Source organism: Cyprinus carpio, chromosome B21 (assembly GCF_018340385.1).
Source record: "Cyprinus carpio isolate SPL01 chromosome B21, ASM1834038v1, whole genome shotgun sequence".
NCBI classification, from domain to species: domain Eukaryota; kingdom Metazoa; phylum Chordata; class Actinopteri; order Cypriniformes; family Cyprinidae; genus Cyprinus; species Cyprinus carpio.
The window spans coordinates 13,280,882-13,288,933 of record NC_056617.1 but is presented as its reverse complement, the minus strand read 5'-3'; positions in this window follow the sequence as shown (position 1 = coordinate 13,288,933).

The following is an 8,052-nucleotide window of genomic DNA, read 5'->3' as shown; positions in this document are numbered from 1 at the left end:
GCCCACTTCAAAGATGTTTCCAAAACATCAAAAGAAATGTTATTTGCAAAGCAGTAAGACAGATTTCTAAGCATAGGAGGCTTAGTTTAGTGAATCCATTCCATTTAAGATGTTAGAAACATCTTCAACATGGGCAAGCTTTAGTCTTAACATTGCACAAACTATCATTCTCTGACAGAGAAAGAAGGTTTTCAGCACTTTTGGGCTTTCTTTCTGTTCATTTGCTCAGTTGCACTAACAGAGTGTTTCTGTTCACAGAAGCGCTAAACTGAGCGTTTTATGCTTAGAAGCTCAAACAAAAGCTCATGATCATAAAACTAGTAACTCACTGAAATCTGTTTTCTGCATTGCTAAAACATTCCATTTAAGATGTTAGAAACATCTTAAATAGTTGCAAGCTTTAGTATTAACTTTGTACAAACTATCATTCTCTAACAGATAAAGAAGGTTTTCAGCACTTGTGAGGTTTCTTTCTGTTTATTTGATCAGTTGAACTAATAGAGTGTTTCTGTTCACAGAAGCGCTAAACTGAGCGTTTTATGCTTAGAAGCTCAAACATAAGTTCATGATCATAAAACTAGTAACTCACTGAAATCTGTTTTCTGCATTGCTAAAACATTCCTTTTAAGATGCTAGAAACATCTTAAATATGGGCAAGCTTTAGTCTTAACATTGAACAAACTATCATTCTCTAACAGAGAAAGAAGGTTTTCAGCACTTTTGGGTTTTCTGTCTGTTCATTTGCTCAGTTGCACTAACAGAGTGTTTCTGTCCACAGAAGCGCTAAACGGAGCGTTTTATGCTTAGAAGCTCAAACATACGTTCATGATCATAAAACCATTAACTCACTGAAATCTGTTTTCTGCATTGCTAAAACATTCCTTTTAGGATGTTAGAAACATCTTTAATAGTTGCAAGCTTTAGTATTAACTTTGAACAAACTATCATTCTCTAACAAAGAAAGAAGTTTTTCAGCACTTTTGGGCTTTCTGTCTGTTCATTTGCTCAGTTGCACTAACAGAGTGTTTCTGTCCACAGAAGCGCTAAACTGAGCGTTTTATGCTCAGAAGCTCAAACATAAGTTCATGATCATAAAACTAGTAACTCACTGAAATCTGTTTTCTCTGCATTGCTAAAACATTCCTTTTAAGATGTTAGAAACACCTTAAATATGGGCAAGCTTTAGTCTTAACTTTGAACAAACTATCATTCTCTAACAGAGAAAGAACGTTTTCAGCACTTTTGGGCTTTCTGTCTGTTCATTTGCTCAATTGCACTAACAGAGTGTTTCTATCCACAGAAGCGCTAAACTGAGCGTTTTATACTTAGAAGCTCAAACATAAGTTCATGATCATAAAACTAGAAACTCACTGAAATCTGTTTTCTGCATTGCTAAAACATACCATTTAAGATGTTAGAAACATCTTTAATAATTGCAAGCTTTAGTATTAACTTTGTACAAACTATCATTCTCTAACAGAGAAAGAAGGTTTTCAGCACTTGTGAGGTTTCTTTCTGTTCATTTGCTCAGTTGCACTAATAGAGTTTTTCTGTTCACAGAAGCGCTAAACTGAGCGTTTTATGGTTAGAAGCTCAAACATAAGTTCATGATCATAAAACTAGTAAATCACTGAAATCTGTTTTCTGCATTGCTAAAACATTCCTTTTAAGATGTTAGAAACATCTTCAACATGGGCAAGCTTTAGTCTTAACTTTGAACAAACTATCATTCTCTAACAGAGAAAGAAGGTTTTCAGCACTTTTGGGCTTTCTGTTTGTTCATTTGCTCAGTTGAACTAACAGAGTGTTTCTGTCCACGGAAGCGCTAAACTGAGCGTTTTATGCTTAGAACCTCAAACATAAGTTCATGATCATAAAACTATTAACTCACTGAAATCTGTTTTCTGCATTGCTAAAACATTCCATTTAAGATGTTAGAATTACTTTAATAGTTGCTAGCTTTAGTATTAACTTTGAACAAACTATCCTTCTCTAACAGAGAATGAAGGTTTTCAGCACTTTTGGGCTTTCTGTCTGTTCATTTGCTCAGTTGCACTAACAGAGTGTTTGTGTCCACAAAAGCGCTAAACTGAGCGTTTTATGCTTAGAAGGTCAAACATAAGTTCATGATCATAAAACTAGTAACTCACTGAAATCTGTTTTCTGCATTGCTAAAACATTCCTTTTAAGACGTTAGAAACATCTTAAATATGGGCAAGCTTTAGTCTTAACTTTGAACAAACTATCATTCTCTAACAGAGAAAGAAGGTTTTCAGCACTTTTGGGCTTTCTGCCTGTTCATTTGCTCAGTTGCACTAACAGAGTGTTTCTGTTCAAACATAAGTTCATGATCATAAAACTAGTAACTCACTGAAATCTGTTTTCTGCATTGCTAAAACATTCCTTTTAAGATGTTAGAAACACCTTAAATATGGGCAAGCTTTAGTCTTAACTTTGAACAAACTATCATTCTCTAACAGAGAAAGAAGGTGTTCTGCACTTGTGAGCTTTCTTTCTGTTCATTTGCTCAGTTGCACTAACAGAGTGTTTCTGTCCACAGAAGCGCTAAACTGAGCGTTTTATGCTTAGATGATCAAACATATGTTCATGATCATAAAACTAGTAACTCACTGAAATCTGTTTTCTGCATTGCTAAAACATTCCTTTTAAGACGTTAGAAACATCTTAAATATGGGCAAGCTTTAGTCTTAACTTTGAACAAACTATCATTCTCGAACAGAAAAAGAAGGTTTTCAGCACTTTTGGGGTTTTTGTCTGTTCATTTGCTCAGTTGCACTAACAGAGTTACTGTTCACAGGGCGCTTCCGACTGAGCTCTGTTATGCTCTAGTCTAGCTCAAACATAAGTTCATGTTCATAAAACTTAGTAACTCCCGCAAATATTTTTCCTGCATTGCTCAACTTCTTTCCATCTAAGATCCCGAGAAACATCTTCTATGTGGGGCAAGCTTCTTAGTTTTACTTTGTTACAAACAGCACTGCCACATAGAAGAAGGTGTCAAGCACTTATGACTTTCTACACATAAATCCGTTGCTTAGTTGCACCTACAAGCGACAGATTTCACAAACGCGCTAAACTAGCGTTTCTATGACTCATAGACCGCTATATGTATGAGTTTCTAATCATAAGCGAGTAAGTCACTAAAAACTGTCTGTCTGCAGATGCGTAAAACTTTTCATTTATAGATGATAAAACTCTTCTGGACATTTTGACATCGACTTTGCATGCCACCACTATCATTCTCTACTTGAAACCCCTCTTTTCGCTGTTAAGAGATGATAGTATTTGTTTCATAGTTAAGATGCTCTAACAAGTGTTTACTTTATCAGAAGCCATTCAAAGAGGTTTTTATAACATAGAAAGGTCAAACATCGTCTTATAGCACATGCAGAATAAAACATTAACTCAGATGAGTTACTAGTTTTATGATCTAATGAACAATATGTTTTGAGCTTCTAAGAATAAAAAGCTTTCAGTTTAGCGCTTTTGTTTTAACAGTACACACTATCTGTTAGTGCAGACTAGATGCCTTCCTGAACAGACAGAAGAAAAGCCATTGCTTAGTTGCACTAAAAGCTTCTTCTCTGTTGAGAGAATCATAGTTGTTTCAAAGTTAAGACAGAAGCTTGCCAATTTAAGGATGTTTGGTAACATCTTAAACCCTGAAATGTTTTTCTGCAATGCAGAAAAACGATTTCAGTGAGATTATCCTAGTTTTTTATGATCAGTGGTCAAGCTTTTGAGCTTCTAAGCATAAAACGCTCACGTTAGCACTTCTGGCTAAACAGAGAAACAAGGTTAAGTTTTGAGCAAATGCTTAGCAGAACAGCCCAAAAGTTTGCTGTAAGAAAGCTGCTTAGGCTGCATAACAGAAGTTCTGAAAACCTTCACACGCAGGCTCTAAACGTGAAGCGTTTTTAAAACAAAGTTGCTCATAATAGATTTGTGAATAATGTTTTCCCTTAAAACATCCTAAATGAATCTGTTTTCTGCAATGCCGAAAACAGTTTCATTGAGTTACTAGTATTATGATCCAAAACATATGTTAGAGCTTCTAAGCATAAGACACTCAGTTTAGCGGTTTTGTTCTGACAGGAACATGTCTGTTAGTGCAACGAGCAAACTAACAGAAAGAATTCACACTTGGAGACCACACCTTCTTTCTCTGTCATAGAATGATAGCTTGTCAAGTGTTGCACTATCACAGCTTGCCCACATAACAAGATGTATCTAACAGCTTAAACTGATATGTTTAGCAATGCAGAAAACAGATTTCAGTGAGTTATTAGTTTTCATGATCATGAACATATGTTGACTATCAATGCTAAGAAAAAAAAAAAAAAAAAAAAGAAAAAAACTCCCTCAGTTTAGATTCTGTGAACAGTAAACACTCTGTTAGATGCAATTTGAGCAAATGAACAGAAAGAAAGCCCGAAAGTGATTAAAACCTACTTTCTCTGATAGAGAATGATAGTTGGTACAAAGTTAAGACATAACTTGCAGCACTATTAAATATGTTTCTAACATCATTAAATGAATTGTTTTAGCAATGCAGCAAACAGATTTCTTGTTACTTACTAGTTTCATGATCATGAAATATGTTTGAGCGTCTAAGCTATAAACGCTTAGTTTAGCGCTTCTGTGTACAGTAATACACTCTATTAGTGCAATGAGCCAACTGAACAGAACAGAAAGCCCTAAAGTGATGAAAACCACTTCTTTCCTCTGTTGAGAGAATGAATAGTTTGTGCAAAGTGCGTAAGAAACATAGCTTGCAGAGATTAAAGATGTTTGTAACTTCACAGAAATGAAATGTGTTTTAGCACTGCAGCGAAAACAGATTTCAGTGAGTTATTATTTTATGATCCTGAACATATTTTGAGTTCTATGCATAGTGCTCAAGCTTTAGCGCTTCTGTGTCACGAAAACTCTGTTAGTTGCAACACTAGCCAAATGAACAGAAAGAAAGCCCAGACAAGTGCAGGAAAACCTTCTGTTTCTGTGATAGAAGAACGTGATAGTTTGTTCAACAGTTATGACATAAGCTTGCAACTGAGTCGTTAAATAACTTCTAACATCTTAAATCGATTCATGCTTTTAGGCAATGCCAAAATCAGATTCAGTGAGTTACTAGGAACACTGATCATAACGATGTTTAAGCTTCTAAGCTGTTAAAACGCATCAGTTTAGCGCTGTCTGTGGGACCAGTAACACACTCTGTTGAGTGCACAGAGAGCAATGAACAGAACGTTCAAGCCCATTGTGCTGAGAAAATCTTCTTTCTCTGTTAGAGAATGATAGGTTGTGCAAAGTTGACCTCAGTTTGAAGCTGTTCAACCAGTAGCGCTGTTTCTAACACTTGAGCGTTTTATGTTTTAGCAAGCAGAAAACATATTTCAGTGAGTCACTAAGTTTTTATGATCACTGAAAAGTCTTGTTTGAGCTTCTATACGCATAAAACAGTCAGTTTAAGACGTTCTGTGACACCTTAAACACTATCAAGCTTTAGTGCAACTTGAGCAAACTATCCAGAACAGAAAGCCCAAAAGTGCTGAAAAACTTCGTTTCTTTCTGATAGAGAATTGATAGTTTGTGCCAATGTTAAGACTATAGCTTGCCACACATAACAGATCATGATCTAAAGCTCTTAAAACTGAATGTGTTTAGCACATGCAGCAAACGATTTCAGTGAGGTATTAGTTTTTGGATAGATGCTATATGTTTTGAGCTTCTTTATTACAGCATTAGAACGCTCAGTTTAGCACTTCTGTGAACAGAGAAACACTCTGTTAGTGCAACTGAGCCAATGAACAGACAGATAGCCTCAGAAGTGCAAAAACCTACCTTCTCTGTCAGAGAAGTGATAGTTTGTACACTTTATGGTTAAGACATAAAACATGGCTCACTGATTATAGATGTTTCACTCAAATCTTAAAAGGGAATGTTAAACAATGCGTGCTGAAAACCTTCTTTCTCTGTCAGAGAATGATAGTTTGTACAAAGTTAAGACTAAAGCTTGCCCATATGAATAGATGTTTCTAACATCCTAAAAGGAATGTTTTAGCAATGCAGAAAACAGATTTCAGTGAGTTGCTAGTTTTATGATCATGAACTTATGTTTGGAGCTTCTAAGCATAAAACGCTCAGTTTAGCGCTTCTGTGGACAGAAACACTCTGTTAGTGCAACTAAGCAAATGAACAGAAAGAAAGCCCAGAAGTGCTTGAAACACCTTTCTTTCTCTGTTAGAGAATGATAGTTTGTACAAAGTTAAGACTAAAGCTTGCCCACTTTAAAGATGTTTCTAACATCTTAAATGCAATGTTTTAGCAAATGCAGAAAACAGATTTCAGTGAGTTGCTAGTTTTATGATCATGAACTTATGTTTGAGCTTCTAAGCATAAAACGCTCAGTTTAGCGATTCTGTGGACAGAAACACTCTGTTAGTGCAATTGAGCAAATGAACAGACAGAAAGCCCAAAAGTGCTGAAAAACTTCTTTCTCTGTTAGAGAATGATAGTTTGTTCAAAGTTAAGACTAAAGCTCGCCCAATTAAAGATTATTTCTAACATCTTAAATGGAATGTTTTTAGCAATGCAGAAAACATATTTCAGTGAGTTACTAGTTTTATGATCATGAACTTATGTTTGAGCTTCTAAGCATAAAACGGCTCAGTTTAGCGCTTCTGTGGACAGAAACACTCTGTTAGTGCAATTGAGCAAATGAACAGAAAGAAAGCCCAAAAGTGCTGAAAACCTTCTTTCTCTGTTAGAGAATGAGTTTGTTCAAAGTTAAGACTAAAGCTTGCCCATATTTAAGATGTTTCTAACATCTTAAAAGGAATGTTTTAGCAATGCAGAAAAAAGATTTCAGTGAGTTTACTAGTTTTATGATCATGAACTTATGTTTGAGCTTCTAAGCATAAAACGCTCAGTTTAGCGCTTCTGTGGACAGAAACACTCTGTTAGTGCAATTGAGCAAATGAACAGACAGAAAGCCCAAAGTGCTGAAAACCTTATTTCTCTGTCAGAGAATGATAGTTTGTTCAAAGTTAAGACTAAAGCTTGCCCATATTAAAAGATGTTTCTAACATCCTAAAAGGAATGTTTTAGCAATGCAGAAAACAGATTTCAGTGAGTTACTAGCTTTATGATCATGAACTTATGTTTGAGCTTCTAAGCATAAAACGCTCAGTTTAGCACTTCTGTGAACAGAAACACTCTGTTAGTGCAACTGAGCAAATGAACAGAAAGAAAGCTCACAAGTGCAGAACACCTTCTTTCTCTGTCAGAGAATGATAGTTTGTACAATATTAATACTAAAGCTGGCCCATATTATAGATGTTTCTAACATCTTAAAAGGAATGTTTTAGCAATGCAGAAAACAGATTTCAGTCAGTTACTAGTTTTATGATCATGAACTTATGTTTGAGCTTCTAAGCATAAAACGCTCAGTTTAGCGCTTCTGTGGACAGAAACACTCTGTTAGTGCAATTGAGCAAATGAACAGACAGAAAGCCCAAAAGTGCTGAAAACCTTCTTTCTCTGTTAGAGAATGATAGTTTGTTCAAAGTTAAGACTAAAGCTTGCAACTATTAAAGATGTTTCTAACATCTTAAAAAGGAATGTTTTAGCAATGCAGAAAACAGATTTCAGTGAGTTAGCTAGTTTTATGATCATGAACTTATGTTTGAGCTTCTAAGCATAAAACGCTCAGTTTAGCGCTTCTGTGGACAGAAACACTCTGTTAGTGCAATTGAGCAAATGAACAGACAGAAAGCCCAAAAGTGCTGAAAACCTTCTTTCTCTGTTAGAGAATGATAGTTTGTTCAAAGTTAAGACTAAAGCTTGCAACTATTAAAGATGTTTCTAACATCCTTAAAGGAATGTTTTAGCAATGCAGAAAACAGATTTCAGTGAGTTACTAGTTTTATGATCATGAACTTATGTTTGAGCTTCTAAGCATAAAACGCTCAGTTTAGCGCTTCTGGGGACAGAAACACTCTGTTAGTGCAATTGAGCAAAAGTGCAATT